Raw genomic sequence first — 26,701 nt, 5'->3', positions numbered from 1 at the left:
ACATACCTAGGTTTTGGGTTCAATCGCCAGTCAAGATGCATATGGGAGGCAACCAATAACTGTTACTCTCTCACATCGACGTCTCTCTCTCTCTCTCTCTCTCTCTCTCTCTCTCTCTCTCTCTCTCTCTCTCTCTCTCTCAAAAATTCCATAAAAACATATCCTTGCTGAAACCGGTTTGGCTCAGTGGATAGAGTGTCAGCCTGCGGACTGAAAGGTCCCGGGTTCGATTCCAGTCAAGGGCATGTACCTGGGTTGTGGGCACATCCTCAGTGGGAGATGTGCAGGAGGCAGCTGATTGATGTTTCTCTCTCATCGATGTTTCTAACTCTCTGTCTCTCTCCCTTCCTCTCTGTGCAGAATCAATAAAATATATTAAAAAAACCACACAAACAAACAAAAAAAACATATCCTCAGGTGAGGATTAAAAATAATAATTTGAGTCTTTCTCTGTTTATATTTCAAATTTTAATTTATTTCTTTATACTGTAAAAGAAGTTTGCAGCATCATCCTTTCATTTATCTTTACAATATAATATGGCTCTATGAGAGGTTTAAAGATATAATACATGTGAGAAATGAACCCTTACATTAGTCATAAGCTAGGTGAAATCTTACATTCTTGATATACAAAAAGCTATATGACTATAGTAAAAATGACTGGCCAGCCTAATTTGATGTCTGCTCAGTGACATCCCTGGGGCAGTACATGAATGAGAACCTGGATTTATGTCTGCCATGACGAAGTAACCGCTTGAGCTAAAGCTGACCCAAGCGAGAATCTGGAGCCCTAAATCTATCATTGTTGTGATATTAAGATGAACCATAGCAAATCATATTTTACCATTTCATGATCAGTTCAACCACAGCATATAGACATCGGCTATCTATATATATAAAAGACTAATATGCAAAGTGTCCCCTCGGGAGTTTGACCAGGAGATCGTGAGTTCGATCGTTCGCTATGATGTGCGCTGACCACCAGGGGGCAGCGTGGAATGAAGGGAGACCCTGGCTGGCAGCCAGAGGACCCCGATCAGCCCTGACCGCCGGCCAGGCCTAGGGACCCTACCTGTGCATGAATTTCATGCACTAGGGCCTCTAGTCTTAAACATAAAAAAAAAATATGTGGAAAATTTCCAGTCTGTGTGCTCACTGTAACTAGCTCATCTATGTATTTCAGATATAAAAATTTATACTTGACTTGCTAGAAGTTGGCTTGTATTAACTTCATCATTTTATGATCCCTTTGCCATTTATTGCTCATAATCTAAACTATTTGTCTACACAAGTAGCTTAATTATATTTGGATCAGAAAGCATGGTACTTACTCTTTGTCACAAACTTTTACAGTGACGTTTTGGGCTATGCCCTGTCTTCTTGTTGTCTAAACAAGTGTGAACCATAGGTAAATGGACGAATTGCATCTCTAAAATGCAATTTTTATGAATAAATTTAAAAATTTACTGTCTATAGCCTAACTGAAGGATAAATACTGCTTGTGAAAATAATTACTGATCTTTAGAGGTCATTTTCAGTCTCTATTTATAGTAGATAAAGTAATATCCCTTAGGTTAGAAAGTGGTGAAGATATTAACAGTTTAATGTAGCCTTAAGTGGCAAAGGACAAATTTGGACTAACATCTATTTACGACTATTAATGAACACGAGTTTTATCCATCACCCACACAGGCACACAATTAATGCTCCTCAACTAAGAATGACTCCTCTTGTGTAACCAGCTAAATTCCTCTGCCTACTAGGCCTGCATTTTCTGCTTAATGCAGGTACTTGGTAATTCCTTTCCAGGTGCCTGCTCTTTGTTTTTTCTACAGACTTTTCATCCTCAGTGGCCACCTGGTTTATATTCCTTTTGTTTGATTCTAGCTCCCATCTCCCTCAGTTCTGAATAGTTTTGCAGAGATCAGCATATTCTATTTCTTGCTGAATGCCTCCCTTTCTTTGAGTTACATTTTTGTTGTTTTTGTACTCTCATTTAATCTTTTTCTTGACTCTTTTCTAATTAACTCCATCGTTGCCTCCTTCATTATGCTTGTAATGAGGTCAAGGAAGTGTTCTGAAATTTCTGCTTTTCCCATCTGCTATAGGGTTCCAATTAGTTTTCTTTGGAATTCTAACATTTTGTTTTGCTCAGTAGAAGCTTCCAATAGGGCCAACTCTAGGATGGCCTCTTTTCCTTTATCAGTTCACATGAAAACTTTCAAGATTATTCATGCTCTCAGTGGTGTAAAAGGCATCATTTTCTCTAGCATAGAAATGGAGTTAGAGACAACAACAGTTGAGCTGCACAAAAAATTTAAATATCTTTTGAAAGAGTGTGAAGTCTGTTCTTCCAGATTGTAAGTAGATGCAGGTGAGAAATTTCAGAAAGACACTTTTATCCACACTTGGATGTGAAGGGTATGTAGCTAACACAACAAAATGAATTTTAAAGGAAATTTGCAAATAATATATTTTAAGGAAGAAGTTTCTTAACTTTAGTATCTTGCTCCTGGAGCATTATTTTATATAGAATTTTTCATTTGAGTATTGTTTAGCCATTGCTAAGGACTGAATGTGTTACCGTTCCCCCTCCCCCAATTTATAGTTGAAGCTCTAACCCCCAATGTGACAGCTTTGGAGACAGGTTCTATAAGGAGGTAAGAAAGGTTAAATAGGGTCATAAGGGTGAGGCCCTAGTCTGATAGTATATGTGTACTTACAAGAAGAGGAAGAGAGACCAGATCTCTCTTCACATGTGCTCTGAGGAAAGGTCATGTGAGGACATAGTGAAAAGGTGGCCATTTACAAGATGGGAAAGAGTTTTTACCAGAAATTGAACCCTGGTAAAACCTTGATCCTGGGCTCTTCAGACACCTTAACTGTGAAAAAATAAATTTCTATTGTTTAAGCCACCCTATGGAAGCCTGAGCAGATTACTACGACCACTAAAAGGAATTCTTTTAAAGAGAGAAGTACTCATTTAGATTGTAAAGCAGACACAAAATTATATACACTAAGACTTTAATTTAAAAAGTATACAAGAAATTGGAACCTTTATATGTTGCTAGTAGAAATATAAAATGGTATAGCCACTTTGAAAACAGTTTAGCAGTTGGTCAGAATGTTAAACATAGAGTTCCTGTAAAACCCATCAATCCTACTCCCCAGTGTTCAGTTGACCCTGAACAACACAGATTTGAATTGCATGGGTCCACTTATATGTGGATTCTTTTTTTCAATAAATACCTGTACTGTTTTTGATTTGTGGTCAGGAGTCCATGGATGCAGAGGGCCAACTGCATGCTTTGATCTATGCTATTTTATATCAGGGGATTTTGGTATCCATGGGGGTCCTGGAAAAAATCCCCTGTGGATACTGAAGGACAACTAAATTTTTGGAGAGTCAAAAGTTATATGTGGATTTTTGACTGTGTGTTTGTGTGTGGAGGGGTTTGTGCCTCTAAGCCCCACATTGTTCAAGAGCCAACTGCATGTATACCCAAGAGAAATGGAAACAATATATCAACATAAAACTTATACGTGGATATTGCTAGCAGCATTATTCCTAATAGTCAAAAAGTGGGAATAACCTAATGTCCACCAATTTATGAGTGGATAAATACAATATGGTATATCCATACAATGGAATATTATTCAAGTATAAAAAAGTATGAAGCTTTGACATATGCTACATGATAAACTTTGAAAACATTATACTAAGTAGATAATAATACTACATATTGTATGAATCCATTCATATGAAATGCTCAGAAGAGGCAAATCCATAGAGACAGAAAGTAGATTAGTGTTTGCTTGAGGTTGTGAGTTGGACACTAGAAGTAATAGGAAGTGGTTGCTAATTAAATGGTAAAGGGTGTATGTTTCTTTTGGGGAAGATAAGAATGTTAGATTGTGGGGATGGTTGCTCTACCCTGTGAACTTATTAAAAAACATGAATTGTACATTTTAAATGGATGAGTTCTATGGTATATGAACTTCTCAATAAAGCTCTTAAAATAGTATACACACCCCTACATAAACATATATGCAGAAGCGCACTGCAAGGAAATAAATCAAAACGTTAATAAAAGTTTCATATGTGTTTTCAGGTGATTTTCTACTTGATTCTTTTTAATATATATATTTAAAATTTCTATACTGAATATACTTCTTAATCACCAGAAAATAAGTATTATAAATTAAATGAAAGTTCTTAAATCTCATGCCCCAGACAAGGTTGTTCTCAGAGGTTTCCTAATCAATAACAAATCCACCTAAACTCTCCTTGCTACCCATTTATTAAGTGTTTACTGTGTGCAACTGTGTGCTGGGAATACAAGCCAAAGGCAATATGTAGGCTTCTTGAGGACAGGGACTTGATTCACTACTGTAAATAAAGCCCTCTATTTAGTGTATGAATAAAAAACAAGACATGAATGAAGACATCATTGTTTCTTTGTTCATGGGTGCCACAATCTAGTTGGGGAGGCAAATACTAAAAAGACAGTTTGGCTCAATGGATAGGGCATTGGCCTGCAGACTGAAAGGTCCCAGGTTAGATTCCAATCAAGGGCACATATCTCCATTGCAGGATCCTCCCTAGCCCAGGCCCTGGTTGGGGCTCGTGCTGGAGGCAACCAATTTATGTATTTCTCTCACATTGATGTTTTCTTTCTGTCTTTCCCTCTCTCTTCCACTCTATCTAAAAGTCAATGGAAAAATATCCTCGGGTGAGGATTAAAAAAAAGGCAATAGGTACATTATGATAAGCATACAAAAAGGGTGCTGTGGAACTTTTAGGTGGGATACAAAACTCAACATAAGGCATTGTGGGAGACAATTTCTAATCGGAATCCCAAAGAACAAGTTGTGGGAGGGACAGAACAAATTCTAGGCAAAGAGAGTAGCACATATGTACCAAGACCAAAGGTGAACTGGAGCATTGTTCATTCAGGAAACTTCAAAAGCTATGGTTAAGTTTTTCGGAGGCAAGAAGAGTACAGATCATAAAAGGTTTTATATGGAATGCTGAGAAGTATCACCTTTATCTTGAGGCAACGGTGAATCATTAGTAGGGTTTTAGGAGGGTGACTCCATTATATTTGTATGTCTCTTAGTATTGAAGAGTTCTGTTAGGTTTCATTGTTAAATTAGGTCTTTACCTAGGAGTAAATTGAAAATAAAAAGAGAATGAGGTTTAGTGCTCTTCAATCAGTAATCTTATTGCTTCTCTTTCTGCTCTCACCCTCCCCTCTTACACTGTTGAATAGGAAGTTGGAGTCCTGGGTCAGGAAGAAAAGGAAACTTACGTTGGGGTTCTGGACTTGGTTAGCAGGAGCAGTGCGCTCTGACTCTCATGGAACATCATTCTGGAGAGATTTTCCTGAAGCTGGCCTTACTTTGAAATGGCCACAGCTCCAGGTGGGATTTCCAGCCCTCTTTGGATCTTCCACCCAGCATGTGTGGTCTTGTCTTCCATGCTAGATATAACCACCCTATCCAGACTTTTATATTTTGGAGCTTCTACCTGACAGCTAACTCTTAGTTAAAGTTATAATTGATCACTTTGGACAATATTTTAATTCCACCTTGTATTTAAAATTTATAATATTTAAACCCTGTCTACCACTTTCTTAAGTAATAATGACTGTCGTAAATGTTTCCCTCCATGTCCCGCGTGGTTCAGGGTTTGGGATCTGGAAGAAGAGCTGCACACAAATGAAAGAGAAAAGACACGAGATAATTTGGGAATATTGGGGGCCAGGCGGAAAGTCCAACTTAAGATCCATGGAGACTAAAGAGAGTTAGAGAGTTCTGAACGCTGTCTCCATGTAAAACATTCTTCGCCGACTCCGTCCACACCTTTGGGAACCCCTGGACCGCTGGGGCTGGACCCTGGCAAATGACACTGTATTTTCTATATATTTTGGCCAATATAAATAACTCTGGCTTTTAATCTTATAATCTTCACATAAAATATACCATATCCCAAACCAATCTTCTACACAACTGAGCAGAGGTGGAGTCCTGAATGCTTTCATGTGGCAAGGGGAGGATTCAGTGGAGAATGGATTTGAAGAACACTATTGCAATAACCTACGTGAGGGACAACAGTGGCCTGCCTGATCTGACCTGATGTAGTGGCAGAAAGGAGAAAGACAGTTAATGCATAGGCAGTAGACATGGTAATACCAAGTGATGATAATAATGATAGAGAACACTTACCATTTACTTTATTTTGTGCCAAACATTGTACTATGTGCTTTAAGGGATTATCTCGTTTAACTTCTTTAATCCTCACAACAGACTTTGTGAGTTAGAACTCCATCACTGATTCAAATACATTCGACCTTAACTTACAGCACACTCCAGCTCACCTTCTGAGCAGTTTTGATCATCATCATATTGGTTTCTATTAGTCCCATCAACATGACTTGTGTATTCTGTCCTCTCTGTCAGGAATGTTCTGCACACCCATTCCTTTTTACCCCCAACTCAAAAGCACTTATCTAGTTAACATGTACTGTTAGATCTCAGTTCAAATGCCCACTCCTCACAGAGGCCTCCCTTGATCCATTATTCAGGTGAGATCCAATTACTTCATGATCTTATAGCACTATGTACCCCTGTTTTCAACAATAATCTCAGTAATAAATTTATGTGTACTTGTGTGTTTATTTGACTCATTATTATTTCCTACACTAGATTAGAAATTCATGAGAATAGGAACCATGACTAGGTTTCAGTTTTCTGTATTTTTAAAAAAATCATTACTACCTTTCCAGCACTTAGCATATTGCATGGCACATAGAAGCCATTCAATTAATATTGTTTGTATAGTTTGTGAACTTGGATACTTTTATTTCACCTTGTTTACTTTTGAGAATCCATCAGTTTACCATTTTTCTCTCACTACACTTATTATCCCATCCCAGAGTGACCATGAGTCCTCCACCTTATGGCACTCACAGTTTCTCCTGAACAGTAATAGTCTGACAGTCATCATACTACTGCAATTTCCATCTGCCTGCTCACTCCTCTCTTTGTTACTAGCATTGCTCCAGTAAGAGCAAAGCCTTTTAATTTTGTAGATTCATGATCAGACACAGAGATGTGTGCCTTTGAGTTGACCACTATTCAAGCCAAAACCTGGAACTGTTATTTTTGAGACAAAAGGATGGGAAATGATCAAAGGCTGGGAATTTTTAGTGCAAATGAGAGATGGTTCATGCATTTTAAAGGCGTGACATTCATAATATCAGAGTGTAGAATGAAACTGCTAATGTACAGATTGCAGTTCAAGAAGGTAGTAAAACTTTCAGCTTCAAAGGCAGGGGGACTAGCAATTGATCACTTCTCTCTCTCTGAGAGAAATTTAAAAAGGAGACGTTTCTCTATTGGGTTTTCAAAAAGTCAAGACATTACAAAATTGAATCTACTTTAAGATTTTTATTATGTAAACATATTCTATGTGTATAAAAAGGGAAATGAAAAGTTGATTTTTTTGGATAACAAGATTATAGGTAGATTCTCCCCCCTTTATTTCATTTTTATTTACATTCATATTGTTATATACAATATATAACATATTTTTCAAGGAACTCCACAGCTTCTATAAGATTTCAAATTATTATTACTGTGTGCTGGGTTCCCTATTACATCATTTTAGTTATTCCCAATGACAACCCTGAGAGGAAGATGATGGATAGGCTAAAAAGAAATGATAGACATTTGCTCAGGTCTTTTACCTTATGAGAGGTGGAGCTGGGATTTGAGTCCTGCTGGATCTGATTCCAAGCTTAGTTTTGATCCATTCTCCTACTCTACCTCTTTTTATAGTCATCTGATGCAGTCTCCTCAAAGGCTTTTAAAATTGCCTGACCCTGTTGAAAGATGTCTTTTGTGGATACTTTGTTACAATCAACTAATTATTTCAATAAATATTAAACATTTGTTATATGCCATTGACTGTTCTGGCTTCAAAATGAACAAAGGTGAACACAATGGACATGGTCCTTACTCTGAGGTTATTCTAGTAGAAATAAGATAACCTCTCAAAATAGCAACAAAGAAAGCTATGAGACCACAGTAATTGGTATGTAGAGAATGAATGTAGGTGATCTGATAGGAAATAATTATTGGACTCCAGAAGCTGTTTATTAAATAACATAATGTGAAGACTTCTCTGAGGAGGAGATGAAGCTGAGACCCAACTGTCAAGAATGATGTCAGCAGAGGAGCAAGCTTTTACAAAAGCCCTGTGCCAGAAACCAGAATGGTATGTTCAAGCCATGACGAGAAAACCAGTGTTGCTAGAGCATAAAGGATGGAGAGAAATATGGTTAGTGCAGGTTGTAGCTGAGTCATACACACAATTTGTAAGGCAGAGTAAGGAAATGAGGTTATTGGAAGATTTTAAATAAAAATATATTTCTGCACTTATGTGGAAAATGGATGATAGGGGAGCAAGAGTAGAAGCAGGGAGATAAGTTAGAAGTCTGTTATGATATAGGTTCCTTCTGCTATCCAAAAGTAGAGTGTTCCTATGAAACACTTAAAGAGCTGAAATGGCACAAAGTGAAACAGCAATCACCATTAATTTATATGGAAACAATTTGGAGCATTCGCAGACCCCAAAAACGACCTACCAAAATCATGCCAAATATGTTTAATTACGTCCAGTTTTATGTTAAGTGAAATACCCTTAGGAGCTCCTTTAGGCTTTTCTGATACCTCAGGACACATCTTGTTACCAGCTGCACAAAATAAATCTAGATAAAGAACAGTTGCTCTTTATTTTGATGTAGTCCCATTTATTTATTTTTTCTTTAGTTCCCATTGTCCTAGGAGCTGTATCGGTGAAGATATTGCTTCGGCATATGTCTGAGATTTTGCTGCCTGTGGATTCCTCTAATATTTTTATGGTTTCCTGTCTTATGATTAAGTCCTTTATCCATTTTGAGTTTATTTTTGTGTACGGTGTAAGTTGGTGGTCTAGTTTCTTTTTTTTTTTTTTTTGCATGTATCTGTCCAATTTTCTCAACACCATTTATTGAAGAGACTATCTTGACTTCATTGTATGTTGTTGCCTCCTTTGTCAAATATTAATTGAGCATAGTGGTTTGGGTCAATTTCTGGGTTCTCTATTCTATTCCATTCGTCTATATGTCTTTTCTTGTGCCAGAACCAGGCAGTTTTGAGAACAGTGGCTTTGTAATACAGCTTAATATCTGGTATTGAGTTCCCTCCTACTTTGTTCTTCTTTCTCAGGATTATTGCATCTTTTTGGGGTCTTTTTTTAAAAATTCCAGATGAATATTTGGAGAGTTCATTCTAGGTATGTGAAATATGCTGTTGGTATTTTAATGGGGCGTACATTGGATCTACAGATTGCTTTGGGTAGCATGGACATTTTAATGGTGTTGATTCTACCAATCCATGAACATGATATGTTCTTCCATCTATTTATGTCTTCCTCTATCTCTTTTTTCAGTGTCCTGTAGTTTTCTGAATACAGGCATTTTACCTCCTTAATTAAGTTTATTCCTAGGTGTCTTACTTTTTTTTGGTGCGATGGTAAATGGGATTGCTCCAACATTTACAGGAAACTCATACAACTTAACAAAAGATAAACAACCCAATAAAAAAATGGGCAAAGGACCTAAATAGATACCTTTCCAAAGAGGACATAAGGAAGGTCAAAACACATATGAAAAAATGCTCAGTCACTAATCATCCCAGAGATGCAAATCAAAACAACAATGCGGTACCATCTCACACCTATCAGAATGGCTATCATCAACAAATCAACATATGACAAGTGTTGACGAGGATGTGGAGAAAAAGGAACCCTCATGCACTGCTGGTGGGAATGCAGACTGGTGCAGCCTCTGTGGAAACAGTATGGCGTTTTCTCAAAAAATTAAAAAATGGAACCTCTATTTGACCCAGTAATCCCACTTGTAGGAATATATCCCCCCAAAAAACAGAAACACCAATCAGAAAGGATATATGCACCCCTATGTTCATAGCAGCACAATTTACCATAGCTAAGATTTGGAAACAGCCTAAGTGCCCATCAGAAGATGAGTGGATTAGAAAACTGGTACATCTACACAATGGAATACTAAGCTGCGGTAAAAAAGAAGGAATTCTTATCATTTGCAACAGCATGGATGGAATTGGAGAACATTATGCTAAGTTAAATAAGCCAATCAGAGAAAGATAAATATCACATGAACCCACTCATTTGTGGAATATAAGGAACAACATAAACTGATGAACAAAAACAGATCCGGAGACAGAGAAGCATCGATTAGACCTTCAAACCTCAGAGGGAAGGTAGGGGAGGGTTGGGGTAAGGGGGAGAGATCAGCCAAAGGACTTGTATGCATGCATATAAGCCTAGCCAATGGACACAGACCCCACGGGAGTGAGGGCATGAGTGGGGGGATGGGGAGGGGCAATGGGGAGATAAGGACACATATGTAACACCTTAATCAATAAAGAGAGAGAGAAAAAAAGAACACATGCTCACAGACACAGTTCAAGGCAATGGGCTTGATGCTGAGATGCTGAGTGTGGTTCTCCAAGAAGGAGCTCTCAGATGCTCAGGGCGCATGCTGCCTCTATAACTCCCTGCAAAACAGAAACCGATGCCAAGAGTAACTGGTTCTTTAAGCCTTTGGATAAACTTCTCTTATTTTAAGATGGCCTGTGTGGATCTCTGTTGTAGTCAAAGGAACCCAACTAAAATACTGGCTGATTAATTTTTGTTTAGGTTGATCGTGAGAGCAAATACTGAAGTACATGACCATTATGCCACTAAATTTCTAATAGTTAGAAATGTCTAGATATAAGAAGCAGACAGTGCTACTTAAGAGGAATACATTAAATTTGATATGCTCACTGGTCATCTAATTTGAAACCTTTCAGCCCATTTCAGGCTTCTCAGCTCACGTCCTTCTCTGATCTAATCTTATATAAAGAGAGTTTCTGACCATACATATGTTAAATAAAAGGATGAAACCTTTTACTTAGAGCATCGATTTTCAATCTTCCATGTTATGGTACACATAAACTAATTATTAAAATTGTGTGGCACACCAAAAAATATATTGTTTTTGCCAATCTGACAGAAATAAGGTGTAATAATTTTGATTCATTCACACTGGGCAGCTATTGTTGTGTTGGCTGTTGTCATTTTTTGTTTGATAATCCAAGGGAAAAGAGGTCAGTGCTCCTGACTAGTCAGGTATTGCTTGTTTCATAAATACTTGTGGTACACCAGTGTGCCGAGACACAACAGCTGATAATCACTGACTTAGAGGAATGTTAGTAAGCATAGGTAGATAACTATGAAATTATTTTTAGTGCTTGATCCCATCAAATATGTATGAGTGAACTTTCATCCAGATTTAGGTAAATACTACCATTCAATAACACCAGTCTTCCCAAATTAAGACATTTTCTTTTTGGATTAATTGATTTTTAAAAGTATATCCTGCTTTGGCCTGTATGGTTCTATTGGTTGAGCAAGGCTCATCACCAAGAGGCACCAGTTTGATTATATCACCCATAGGGGGGTGCAAGAGGCAGCTGATCCATGTTTCTCTCTCTTTCCATCTCCCTTCCTCTCGCTCTCAAATCAATAAAAAACTAGAGAAAAGTCTGCTGTGGCAGTATTCCAAACCTTAACATTTTGGTTCCCACACATGATTAGGTCTTCCATAGGATATGAAGCACAAATAAGAGCAAAATATCATAAAATGAAATCATATCATCCAAACCTGTTATGTATGCCTTGGCAAAAAGAATGCACATATGAAGACAAATAATATCTAACTTGCCAGAGAACTGAATTAAAGCTGGCACAAAAAGACTCCTGTTGGCCAGATCAGGCAGGGAAGCTTAACAGTGGTCCCCTTGAAGTTAGGGAAACCTTGCAATTTAGCCTTAAGATTGGGACACTTTTTTTTCTTTATTGATTAAGGTATTACATATGTGTCCTCATCACCCCATTGCCCCCCTTCCCCATCCCCTAACTCATGCCCTCACCCCCCTGTTGTCTGTGTCCATTGGCTAGGCTTATATGTATGCATACAAGTACTTTGGTTGATCTCTCCCCCTTACCTCCACCCCACCCCCTATCTTCCCTATAGATAAGATTTGGGATACTTTTTATAAATATATTTTTATTGATTTCAGAGAGGAAGGGAGGAGAGAGAAACATCAAGGATGAGAATGAATCATCGATCATCTGCCTTTTGTATGCCCCCTACTGGGAATCAAGCTCATAACCCTGGCATGTACCCTGACTGGGAATCGAATGGGGATCTCTGATTCATAGGTTGGAGCTCAACCACTGAGCAACACTGGCAGGGCAGATGTGAATACTTTTGAGCTCATATGTAATAATTTCTTTGCGTTTAAAATAGCTTTCTGGGGGAGAAGGTGGCTATACATGAACTATTTGTAATCATGATTATACAAGGGTCAATTGATTATATTTTTACTAGAAGGCCCGTGCACAAAAATTTGTGCACTGGCAGAGGAGGGGGGTCCCTCAGCCCAACCTGTGCCCTCTCACGGATCACATTGCTGCTCACCCCACCTGCCCTGCCCACCCCGCCCAAGACACAGCAGGCCCGGTTCCTGTGCTGGTGCAGTGGGATCTGCCTGCAGTATGCAAATTAGCCGCCATCTTTGTTGGTGGTTAATTTGCATATCTTGCTGATTAGCCAATGGGAGGCGTAGTGAAGGTACGGTCAATTTCAATCTTTGTCTATTATTAGATAGGATACTTATTTATTCCAAGATATCAAGTGAAAATATTCTCCACTCTCCTTTATCAAGAGAATTTTGAATCTTTCTCACTTTCTATTATTGTGACATTTATTTTGCAAAACAAATTAACTTTCCATTTATGCTCCCAAACAACATACCTTTATTTATTAAATAAGACAATTACAATTTTGCTTTATTAAATTTCAAATGTTTGCTGTGTTATAAAACTAGCAAGTCTATAAATAGTAATAATGAAAATCATAATAAAATGATCAGAGGCAATGGCAATGAGAGGAATGAACTAATGAGCAAGAGTAGTTAATGTTTCATATAGACCGGAAATGGGACTGGAAACCTTGCAGAGATGTTGGAGGTCAGCACTTTGGTCAGACAATTAATTTTTATCATTTCAGAAATCCAGGCTAGTCATATTGTGCGTGGGTGTGTTTTTATTACATAATAATTTCTCTTATTTGACAGGATCAACAATGGGATGAGGATTGTAATTTGTTCAAGTTTTTTTCCCCTAGTTCTGTTCAAATACTAACATTGTAAACCTTGAGGTCTGCACATAATACTTTGGTATTCAGTGTTGGGAAGAGAATGGTTAGCAAAGGAAAATCACCCGAACCACCAGACTCTTTTGGCTGGGAAAGGAATAAAAATAACCAGTAAGAGAGAACAGCAGTAGAGGGGCAGCATCTGTTTTACTTTTTTAGGACCCACATCTGATGGACCCATTCATTAAAATCCAATATGCCCAGGCTCGATTTCAGTGAAGCTGCATTTAACCCCATTAGAGTTGGAGTGGGCCAAAAGAGGGAGGGGCAGACTGAAGGAGAGTGTCCCCATTATAAGTGTTTCACATCCACTACATTAGATAATATCTACTATGGGGATTGTAAACTTTCAGGCTCAGTGACATATTTTTGAACATCTGAGATACTACACACTGAAAACATCATGAAATAAAAATAATCTCTTCACACTTCCCAACTGGCTGTTTATCAACTTTTTCCTTTCCCACATTTATGCATGAAGTGTCCCTTCGCAGCCAGAAACCCCGTGGTGTTTTTTTGGCTCTGATTTGGACAGTAACTTGCTTATTTTCAGAGTTAACGGCAGAAAGCAAAGAAAAATGTAGTCCATTAGTGTGTTACATTATGTAAAGAAAACAAGATTGCTAAATACTGCCATCCGGTATACTATCCAAACATTTATTTAATCCTTTTCATTTCAAATCAAACAGTCCCAGTTAATAGAGTTGAAAGAAGTTAAGTCTCTGTATGTCTTAGAGAGACTGACCCACTTATTTAAACTTTGTGTAAATCCATCCTTTATCAAGCGACTTCCAAGGAAACACACACACACACACACACACACACACACACACACACTTAAATGACCACAGCAAATATTTAATATTAACTTTCCTGTTTTTCTTCTCTTTCCCCTCTAAGGGAAAAACAGTATAGGGTTTAATTTTCTCCGTGGCCTTGTGTGTGAGTGCGTGAGTGTGTGTACATGCCTGTGCGGGTATGGTGCAGATTTAACAAGCAGTCACAATAAAAGATGAGTAAAGTTGGCTTCTGGTCCAAAACGGTATGTGTTCCAGAAACTTGCTTTGAGGTTCATCAGGTACAAGTTTTATAATGAATACTGCGTGTGAATAGCATTGCTAGTTACAGATGAGACTGAAGCTAATTATGTGCTGTTGGTCAGAGGGCTGTAAAGGACATGACAAAGCTACTAAATCAGATTTTTCTTTCTTAGCTAGGGGATTCTCCTGCTAATATGCTATTTCAAAGCAAAATTCAATACCAGCTTCCAGGCCTGTAGTTCCAAAGAAGTGTTTTATTTTGCTCAGAATAATTAATCAAATTATGCCATTCTAGAATTAGAAGGTATCTTATCTCATATATATGCGCACTTATTCTGTACATCTTTATAAATGCATAGGAAATAGTCTACCAGAATACCTTTGTAACTGGTAGCAGTGCTTACCACTTACCTCTGGGAGCTGATTTGAATTGGGGTGATGATCAAGTGGGCTGCAGCGTTCTTTGTGATGTTTGAAATTTAATGCAAATGCTCAAATGTGTCATTTGGGAAATTAAAAATTAAAATAATTTGAGAAGTTATCTTTCTAGGTTCTTGCCCTTCAACAGAATATCCAAGCTATTTAAGAGAACCTGTTACTTTTCCACTCAAAAGGTTTTGTGGATGGAGAACTACATTTCTAGTCATGCCAGTGTTTTCTAAACCCCAGGGTTGAATTTTTCCCTTTTATCTCTAAGCTAAATTAAGAGAACATAAATATCTCAGCATTTGTTTTAGTTCTGTTTTCTTTGTAAAAGGTAAGTGTAAGTGAAGAATGCTGGGCAACATGTCATGAATCAACAGGGAATTGCTAAGAATTTCTAAAAAGTAATGGCAGCATTCAGGACAATTTGACCGTCAGCATCCCTGTTAACATGGGTTTATTTATGGAATAAAGTATAAGAGCAAGAGTAGGGACAATACTATATTTTGTGTACATAAAGGCATTTGTTATAAATATCATAATCCAAAAGACTAAGCTTCCAGGTAAAAAATGCAAAATAGATCAAAAGTTGTGTAGTGAAGTTTTCCATTTCCATCTGCACAGGTAGCAGTTACTTTCAGTAGTGTTATTTTTAAAATAGAAGACACAGAAATACTGCAGTACTTATGTAACTGGAATAACCCAATCCCCAGGCTCTTCATGCAAGAACAGTCTCTTAGCTTTTCTTCCACTAGATTAAATTAAGACTGGCTCAAGCCTCTATGCACCAGATTGGCCAGAAGTACAGTATTGCATACTTGGGGATGGCTGTGTGTGTGTGCAGTTTCCAAGGTAGTCCAAGAATTTCAGGGCTGGTGCAAACCAAAACAAAGCCGTTCCCCAACAACACTCCAGGTAAAGACGAACCCTGTATCAGCTTTGTGCTTTTGACTATCAGGTTGCTTTTCACTGACATGTTCTGCTGCTGTTGAGCTCTGGTCTTCCTCCATGTGCTAGTTCATGCAGCAGCTGGGGCTCAAAGGAGGATGACTCTGGGCCTTGGAGGGAGGCACATAGCCCTGGGTGTTCCTCAGTGGGTGAGGCTCAGTGCCCAGCCCTTTGCATCACACACAGCTCTTCTCCCTTGAGGCCTCTTTGCTGGGTCCAGAGTTGTTTGTTGTCTGCCCATTGTGGATCCCACTCTTCCCTGCCATTAACTTCAGCCCCAGGAGTTTACTTTCTGGGCCAGGCCTTGCTTCAATCTTTTTTTTAAAGGGCCCTTTCATTTGTTATCTGCTTCTGTTCTCTTGATTAGTGTTTTGCTTTACCTTGTGTTTAGCAAACTCTTATTGCACCCCTGATTCCTGTTTACTTGCTTACCAGCTTTACTTACTGCAGGCTCCCTGACTACCATTGCCCTTTGTCTAACACACAGAGGTCTTTCTACTATATTAGCAATGTTTTTAACAAGGGGAACTTCTTGAATTTCCAAGAAGTGAAACTTAGTGGAACTTAGTTGTCACTAAGAAGAATGAGATCATTTAGTCTTTAAGTTGTATAACCAACATGGAGAGTTGATTCATGTTGAAAAGGGCTTATGTATAAAAGCACAATTTAACTACCTTCAACATTTTTGTTTTAAAATTTCTGACCATATCAGTAGGAAAACAAGTCCTTTATTATAAGCCTGACTTACACCATGACCAACACTAGTTGGGATATTAATGTGGCCATATCATAGTAGGAGCAGAACACTACCTTTTTCTTTAGAAAAAAGTATAATTACAAATATGCTGAAAACCAAAGGCCATATTTTTGTTTTACACACGCTAACAATTTAACACTGAAATGACCATTCTATCTTAGAAAGTCTAATATAACCTCATAATATAACCTCATAATAATTGAACATATTAAGGAGCAACAGCTATATATATATATATATTAAATCACTTAATCCAAAGCATACCAATACAGTTTATTGAGAGGATATTTGGCATCCACTTAACTTGATAATATTGCTCCCACTTTACCTTTAACTCTGCTTAGCTGGCTGGAGTTTGCCTGGATAGCAATTAAGGCTCTCAGTTCAGAAAGATATGGTTGTCAACATCCCTAATATCTATCTTGTTTGAGTCATTGTTTTTCCCTATAGGTAGGAATCTTCTTGTAAGGCTTAGACATTAACCTAGTCTTCCTTTTTTGTAGGCCCTAGGTCATTTTAGCTTGAACCTATGCCATAATGCTTTATTCATGTCACAATACCCTTGACCCAAATCTCTCCTGGAAAAGCTGCTAAAACCAAGAATTAAGGGGAAATGGCAATTATGAGATGGCCATGGCACATAGCTTCCCTTTCAGACCTTTGAGTTATGCTTTTTTAGCAACTCTGTGATAGATAACAGGGCAGTGAGACTTTCATGCTGTGGTTTAAACTTCAGTACTCTTGTCAAATTTTATTTTTTATGAAATGTATTTTACTTCTGACATTTAAAAGACTGCAGCTTTCAAGAATTCACATAGACCTCCTGCAACCATTTTATTTTGCTAATGAACTAAACTTGATCTCTGTAATTGAAAGATAATACGTGTTGATGGTAGTGACTAAATACCAAATGAAATTCTGCACAAGTGAAATTCTATATAACCCTGGATATAATATGACTGCTTTATCTTAGATGTGAAATCATACTGTATAGCTTCTTGAAATTGTTTAATCATTAAAGAAAAAAAAAACAACAGATGAAATGAGCAGTGGGAAGGATGCTGAGCACCTGCAGACTTGAGCTTTACTAGGTGTACCGGTTAATAATGGGGAGTTTTTTCAATAGATGGAGTTACACATATGTTGATATATATATGTGATTTGATATGTATACTATTTTGTTGTATTGACAGCAAGCTTCAAAACTTCATATGTCAAATTTTCTGAAGGTGTTAACATCATAGATATTTTTACGCTTAAAAATGTCGAATTTCGTGCCAAAAAAGGAGCATTTGCGGCAAGTTTTAATTCATTACTTTATTTTGAAGAAAAGTGCCGCTGAAAGTTATCATATACTTCGGGAAGCTAATGGTGAACATGCTCCATCTCAAGATACGTGTGATTGCTGGTTTAAACGCTTTAAAAGTGATGATTTCAATGTGAAAGACAAAGAACATCCAGGACAACCGAAAAAGTTTGAAGACCAACAATTACAAGCATTATTGGATGAAGATGCCTGTCAAACTCAAAAACAACTTTCAGAAAGATTAAACGTTGTTCAGAAAACAATTTCTGATTGTTTACAAGCAATGGGGAAGATTTAAAGGAAGGAAGATGGGTGCCACATCAACTGAACGAAAGGCAAATAGAAAACCGAAAAGTCATCAGTAAAATGTTGCTTCAACGGCATGAAAGAAAGTCTTTTTTGCATCAAATTGTGATTGGTGATGAAAAGTGAATTTATTTTGAGAATCCCAAATGCACAAAATCATGGGTTGATCCAGGTCAACCATCAACATCGACTGCAAGGCCAAATCGCTTCGGAAAGAAGACAATGCTCTGCGTTTGGTGGGATCAGGAAGGTGTGGTGTATTATGAGCTTCTAAAACCAGGTGAAACTGTTAATACTGATTACTACCAACAACAAATAATCAATTTGAACCATGCTTTGATTGTGAAATGACCAGAATGTGCCAGAAGACATGGCAAAGTAATTTTGCTTCATGATAACGCACCATCACACACTTCAAAACCAGTTAAAGACATGTTAAAAGATCTCTCCTGGGAAGTATTAACCCACCCGCCATATTCACCAGACCTTGCTCCTTCAGATTACCACTTGTTCCGATCCTTGGCACATACACTTTCTGAGAAGCACTTCAAAATGCACAAAGAAGTGGAAAATTGGGTCTCTGAATGGTTTGCCTCAAAACAAGAAAATTTCTATTGGGACAGTATCCACAAATTACCTGAAAGATGGGGGGAATGTGTAGCTAACGATGGACATTACTTTGAATAAAGCACTTTTGATGTGTCTCTTGAAATTATTGTGTTTTCTTTGATCACAAAATCCACATTGTTAACCAGTATACCTAGTAAGCAGGATTCTTTGCAAAATCTTGGGCAAGTCACTTAGTTTCCTTGGGACTCAGGTTTTTACCTATTGACCTGATAGAATAAGGTTATTTAAGGTCTCTTTCAGCTCTTCTGTCTCTAGAATCTGAATCCCAACAAATTGATTTTTCATAGTCAGTAAAACATCTGAACAAAGCTGAACTGTGAAATATTTGACAAGCATTAGCAGGATTGAATAGATTTTAGTCATTTTGTATTCTGTAGGAGAAAAGAACATTTAAGAACTACCCCACCCCTACTCTAACCCCACATAACTTGTATTTCTTTAAATTTGAAACATTATACAATTGCCAGTTACTCTAAACTGGTTTTATACTTCTTGTGGCATGGACAGATGGAGAATGCTCCAATATATAATTTCAGAGGGCATGCTGTGCTTTATAAACTCAGTAACGAACAGTGGGTTGTGCTGGAGATCTGGATCAGCTGCGGTGGTATACCAGGCATAGTCCAGAGTATACTAGATTTGTCTTTGAAAAACAGGATCATGACTCTTATTGAGATTTTTCCCCTCGTGGGTAGAAAAAAAAGAGAGAAAAAAGCAAAACTGCCTCCAATACCAGAGCACCTGCTTTATTGAAAACCCCAGGGAGGGTCATTATTAAGCTCTGAAATACAAGATCTTACTATGAAGGAAAGATAGGTACTCTCTTCATTTGTAATATTTTTATTTAATAAATAATCAGCTCACACAAAAATATACTATGTAGACTTTTATGGGTGGATACAGAATACTAAGTGGTACAGGGAATGTTCACAAAGTCATTAGTAAAGATTCCTCCATGAGACAAAATGTATTCATTTTTATTGCCTTTGCATTTTTAGAGTATGCGTATGATAACTGTCTTAAAATATCAGAGAGAAGACTTTAGAAACAGGTGAAACAGATTTGCTCAATACACCAGAAAATATCTAGCTTTATTTTTACTGAGGGATAAAAATAGCATATGCGCATATATTTTAAAATGAAAAGGTATAAATAAAAATGCAGTTGTAGAGCAGATAAACTGAATTAATAGACTACTATGTATCTATCTACCTTAGTATTCACATGAGGCTAGCTTTTAGCCATTTACATTAATAAACTTTTTGCCAAACGACCTCTGAGTTACAGGACTTGATCTCACTTAATACATTCTTTTAAAGGACAAATGTTTTTTTTGTGTGTGTGTTTGTGTTTTTTTAAGAAATGGGCATTCTATTGTTTTGTAAAGAAGAATCATATTCTCATAGCCTTTCATCCTGAATAAGCAAATTCTGCTCGCCACTCACAATTTTTTTAAAAAAATATTGATGATATAAATAATTCAGTTTAATTGTGACAGAGAAAAATAAAACCTATGCTACAATTCAGAAATTTCAAAGCACTCAAGGAATGTGGTGGACAGAAGGCCTAGTATACCTAAACCTGAAGAAGAAATGAGAAAGGAAGCACCTAAGAAAAATTTTGGAATTACAAGTACTAGTGAGAGGCCTTGGTGAAATGATTGTGAACATACAGTGTTAATTTAGGCATGTGGTAAACCCAGTAATACCCTGGATGCACCTGCAGTCCTGATTAACCTATGTTAATTTTTGTGATTGATTGGCTCACCTGAAAAAATGGGGACAATGGGAGAAAAGTAAGTATAAGGCAGAAATACAGTGAACTCTGCCTGGAAACCATTTATATTTATAAATTATTATGAAATGAAAAAGGTTATTTTTTTGATAGTAGTTTAAGTAAAATACTAAAACAGATTTTAATGTAATAACTTACTACAGAACCCCTGAAACAGGAATGCTATTTTTTGGGGGGAAGGACTCTTAATATTCAGAAAAATACTATTTCATTTATAGTAGGAATTCCATGAAATCAAATTTCTCTAGAAAACTGATAAAAGGCAATCTATTTAAATAGTTTATGAAAAAAGATAATTATACCCCAATAAAAATGGGAGAAATAACACAAAAACATCAAGGTTTACATACCTGTGTATTTTTTCACCATCAGTCATTTTCATTTTCCAACCAACACTATTTTAAAAACAATAAAAATAACCTATTTTATTTTATTTTATTTTATTTTATTTTAGTGATTACTTTCATCGAAATAATTCTCTAAACCAGGAAATAGGCAATGATATTACAACTGTGAGACCAGAGTCCTGAATAGGTTTGTTGAATTCTGAGCAGTAGGCTAAGGAACCAGCAAATGCCTAGGTGAAATTCCTCTTGAGTATGCTCCCATTCTTCTAGTTCTTGTGACCTAAATTTGCTAATACTATATAGGCAAGAATGAGTTGCACTTTAATTCATAGAGGTCTGTGGATGCTATTTTATTTTAGAGACTGAACAGAAGGTAAACTTCTGTGTTGGTTTAATTATTGATAGCTGGTAGGGGCAGGCAGGCAGCAGACGATAAGGCCATCTTCTCTATGGTTGGCTGCTAACTAGATTCTGTTATGATTTTAGAAAACTGAAGCTCAGAGATTATTTTACACTCACACAATAGGCAAGTGATCATGGTAAGAGATAATGAAAATGGGCAAGTTGGTAATGATAGAAATGAAGCTGTCTTTAGATATCTATGAAATGCTTAGGTGTAAGTGAAGTAGATAGAGGCTTCTGAGGATGGAGAGAGGGGGAGAAGAAAAAAAAGGGGGTAGGGAGAGAGGGAGAGAAATGAACACATCTTAAAGCTTTGTTTAGTTCTGTACAGTAGTTATGATTTAATATTGCTGATAAGTTGGTTGGGATAGAGATTCACCTGGGTGGCCATAATCTTTTCAGTGCATAGTGCTCCTAAATGTTAATTTGGCTTTGGGTAAATTGCTTTTGTTTGTGTGTTTTTTTTTCTTAATTTTTTTCTGTGTTCTAAACTTTTCATACTGGAGATATTACCAGTACCCTCTATTGGAGAGATGATAATAAAGTAATGTGGTATTAACTTGAGTTTGCTTTGCTCATCATGATGAGAAGTTATTAGAGTAAGATAACAGCAGTTTACAAAAATTTGTTTAGAGACCACTAGTTCTCAAAGTGTAGTCTCTGGACCAGCAAGATCAGTATTACTTGGAACTTGTCAAAAAATGAGAATGCTTCCCCTCCCCCCATACTGAGCCAGAAACTCTGGGTGTGGGCCCAGCAATCTGTTTTAACAAGCCCTCCAAGTGATTCTGTTGTTGCTAAAGTTTGAGAAGGAATGTTTGGGGACCAGGGTTATTTTCTTGGTTCTACCTTTTTATAGTCATTACATCTTGGTAGATTTGCTGCTCTTCTGAGTCTCTGGTTCTTATGTCTGTAAAATGAAAGATGATCAACAATGGCCCTTCCAGCTCTAATATTCTGTGAATCTGGGATTGTAATGACTTGGTGAAAGAGGAAAAGCAATGCCTAGACAGCCAGCGACAGAGATAAATCTCATATATTGCTCAGTTACATGCTCCTTCCATATGTTTAATGTACAGTGATCCTTCTCAATCTTCATTAGTTCTGTGTCTTTCTTCTAGCAGTTACTGTAAAATAAGATGAGCCTGCTAAATAACTCAAGACCTATTCCATTGTAACTAAGTAGAATACATTACAATGATCTGACTTTTAATTATTGAAGATGATACAAAGCATCAATGATATTATAAAATGGAATTTAAAAGTACACAGCTTTTAGTGGGATGTCTTTTTCCAAATTCACCATAAACCAAGCACTGAGAAAGTACATACTTAAGTATAGAAGTAATAATAGGATGGTATACCTCCTTTTTACATTATATTCAATATAAACATATTCAAAGTTTAGAAAGTGGTAAACATAATTTTTCACAAGGATCTGCTAATGCACACTCTGTAGCCCAGTGGAGATTAGTTCAAATGGTCAAAGTGCATATCATTTACTTGTGAATTTTCTATTCCCCTTAAAGGAATTTTCAAAAGGTAACCTGCTTTTCAGTTTATTTGAAGGCATGTTACATGGTTTGGAAAGCTATAGCTTTTACAGGAGAATGCTAAAATGGATGTCTTTCTAAGTATTATATATAAACGTGAGTATTTGTATCATATAAAGTGGGATCTGGGTCTGCTCTGAGACCCTAGACATTGGGAAGTATGTGTGTTGACATTTTGTACATTTGGACTATATCAATACAGAAGACAAAGTTAACTTCTTTCAACCCATTATTGAGCTAATCTGAGTCATTATTTATATATGTAGACATGATGTGACAATTTTTAAAAGGCACACCAGTGATAAATTTGCCTTGACTAACTTGAAATAATTGGGCAGAGGATTCCTTATGTTAAAAAGAACAATTAGCCCACCAGACACCTGAGGCATAGGTCTGATTTGATTCTCCTTGTCTGTGTCTGTTCATAATCTCATTCAACTGAGTAGAATACAATATATATTTGGTTGCTTTGTTTAAAAGGCTCTGTCTATGTATATGCATGCTTTTTTTCTTTATAGAATTGAATGCTAATAATTGTAAGCTAGTTTGTGATGCCATGGAAACAATGTGAATATTGTAGTGCTTTATTATTGTTTTCCATTATATTCTTATGTATAAATCAGGAAATTATATTTTAAAAGATCTTGTAAATGAGGTCTTTGAGTAGCTTCATATGAAATTGTGAAAGACCATCTTCAATTGAGGGTGATTTCTGCATTTTATAGAAAGTTGCCATATACTCTCATCTACTATGAATGATACAAAATTATTTTATCTTGCTTTTGGTGGACACTGAAATTCTTTGCATCAAAGCCTGTTGTTTGAAATATAAAAAGAAGACAGTAAATGGTAGGCTTTTCTTTTAGTGTGACAATGCTATTTGTCCAGGAGGGGGAGCTATCAGTCCGCATGCAGCGGAGCAAGGCAGACTACATACTCTCTTATCTGCTGCTTGGAAATTGTCTGACAGGGAAATATCAACACAAAACATGCGATTTGCCGCTGGAGCACGCTGGACCTCATCTGCTTAAAAAGATGCACAGATATAGTCATCACAGTTCATAATTTAATAAACTGCTAAAAAACCCCACACATTTTCATTTTAGCGACTTTGGTCTCACAACTAAATTCACATTGCTACAAAGACATTTGAATTTTGCACTAATATGTCATGAGCACTGCACCCATTGCAAATTAATGAGTCTCTGAATAGCACTGTGTGTTTGTCATTTGAATTTATGCTAATGCAATGGGGTCTCCTGGTGATGCTGGCAGTCCACAGCAGCTGCTCGAGCCACAGAATGCACGGGCACTTCCCTTCAACTTTCTCTTGCTACCTCTTTTCTCGGCTTTTCTGGCCTGTCACTTAGGCAGTAATCCTGTAGCTGGTTATTGATAGGGCTGCTAATTATCTTTAACTTTACACTATTGGCCTGACCCCCAACACTGAGCAGAAGTAATGTATCAGTGTTGAGAGAATTATGTACATCATCTGGTGACAGCCTCAGACCAGGAGGTCAGAGGTGTTCATTGAGAATCAGTGGTATTTATAAAGGATGTTGGTATGGAAATTAGTAATATCTTGCAGTGATATTGTGTAATGTATGTCAATAGATCAACCTAAGAAAGTGGCTGTAATTTTGGTGATCATAATAAACGGCAGTTGTATGTATTTGCAAAAACAGGGTAGTATTTCCAATTTTTCCATTCCTATTCAACCTATTCTACTGCAATCTAAGAAAATGGCCATGGCAATACTTCTGGGTTATCAGGATGTCTGAGTCTACATTATGGTTGTACAAATTGCCTTTTGGTCAAAGAGATGTGGTGACACAATTGGATCTAGTGGGGGGATCGTTGGCATAAGGGATGAATGTGTGGGAGGGAGATGCACAAATAATCATTTTCATGGGACACAAGTCGGTGACAAAGGTTCTCAATGGCTGTTGTTATTTTCATTCCCCAAGTCTTAATTATGAAATTAAATATTATTCTTAGACTAGTGTTTCCATTTGACCTGCTTCTAGAACAAAGAATGAATATATGTAGAGTTTATTCTAATAGATTTTAGAAATTAGATTTGGTGTTTAGAAATGTCGTGGAAAAATTAAGCTAAAAATATAAATATACATTAGATGATGCACCTTTTGAAAATTGTTACTGAATTTAAGAAGTGTTCTTCTCTCACCCCCCAACCCCCCCTTTCCTATAGCCAAAGAAAAGCGTGCAAACTTTTTCTTTCAAATAAAAATTTTTTTTAAAAAGGGAGAAACTAACAAATGTACACTCTGGTTATAAAGCATTATTAGCTTTCATTTCCTAGTTTCTAAAAGAAGCCTAGCTAAGTAGGAGTCAATTCCTGATTTATCTCCAGGGGGAAAAACATTCCAAGGCAGATAGATGTAATTATTTGTTAAGTGATGGCAGGAGGTATGGAGTATAGAAGTAAAAGTAAAGGATTAATCTCAAATAGTGCCCAAGAGCAAGAAGGCTCTTTTCTTATGAATCTCATAGAAGGAAGAGGGTTTTATGCCAACTCCACAGTCTAGTAAGCTGCTCAGAGCACAAGCCCCAGGAAATACAGACACTTCTGTTTCTCTCTACCTGATGGCACCAACCCTAGGGTTAAAGGCCTCTCCGGAGAAAGAGGCTTGCCTGAGAAGCAGCACACAGGCTCTTTACTACAGCACCTCCGTTTTCCACCAAGGCGGGGAGACGGTTTTCACTCTTCTTGGAAAAACTTTAAAATGTAAACTGTTTCGATTGATGGCTCCTTCTGGCCCTGGCAACTCTTTTTGGTAGCTGGTGCTCTTTCTGTAATACTTGTTAAAAATGTCTCCGTAGCAAAGATGTTGTTTTTTATGTGATTTTTTTTTTTAAAGTCAGCGCATGTGTGAGTACAGACAGGCTCTCATCTTGCACAGCGGAGACTGGCAGGTGAACACCTACTCCTGTTGTCCTTATTCATTTGCAATACTTCATAAGATTAGTCTCTTTGAAAGCTGTTTTCAGTCTAAACTGTCAATCCTTTTCGAATGTGGTCCTCACTGGGGAGGACTCTTTAGAACTTGTGGGTAATGTTGTGGTCAGAGACTCCCTTTCTTATCCCAGAGATGCATCAAGACTCTGATAACCTGTCCCCAAACCTTCTACAACAAGGCTGCCTGAGGCAGCTTTAAAAGACCAAACACATATCTAAGTTATCAAATAGTTTAGATCAGTCTTTAAACTATATACACGACTTATACCATCATCACTAACACTGTGTTGGAAATTCCATTTTTGGTCAATCATTTATGAAATGACTGCACATGTGATTTTTCATATTCTTGTAATATTCTTAAACTACATCCACATGGAAAGAATTTACATGGTATAATTGATCAATCTGATTTAGAAGTGAAATAGGTCAAACTGCACAAACCAGTGTGAAAAATACCCATTTTAGTCTAATGTTTTAGTTAAGTGTTGACTGCTATATTGATCTGAAGGTTTAATTATTTCCTTATCATATGCTATATAGAATCAGGTTCATAAGTTACATATCCTTATTTGTTGGGGACTTACTTTTCTTTGACCATATTGGATACATTGTACTATTCTTCTCAGCTTTGCTGCTGTTGCTTTTCTGAAGGATTATACTCCCTTACATGCACCATGGAGAGGAAAGCCCTGTGACCCGTTTCTGAGCAGAGCCACTCTCTCCCCCAGTGCTTTGCACTCGGAGTTCTCCCACTTGCCAGACAGACTACCCACCAACAGCACATCCTGAGGCAGCCAGGCTGCAAATCAATAGAGATTTGACTTGCAAGTGTTAAGGCAGGCACTGATTAAATGTATGATCTC

General features: G+C 37.2%; 1 long non-coding RNA gene across 1 annotated transcript in view; it reads left to right on the top strand.

The window, feature by feature from the left end:
* Positions 1–26,701, top strand: part of LOC118656968 — a 198,134-nt gene that overhangs the window by 54,003 nt on the left and 117,430 nt on the right. The window lies entirely within an intron of this gene.

The sequence above is a fragment of the Myotis myotis genome, unplaced genomic scaffold, assembly GCF_014108235.1.
Source record: "Myotis myotis isolate mMyoMyo1 unplaced genomic scaffold, mMyoMyo1.p scaffold_m19_p_5, whole genome shotgun sequence".
Classification (NCBI taxonomy): Eukaryota; Metazoa; Chordata; class Mammalia; order Chiroptera; family Vespertilionidae; genus Myotis; species Myotis myotis.
This window is presented reverse-complemented; position numbering and strand designations above follow the sequence as displayed.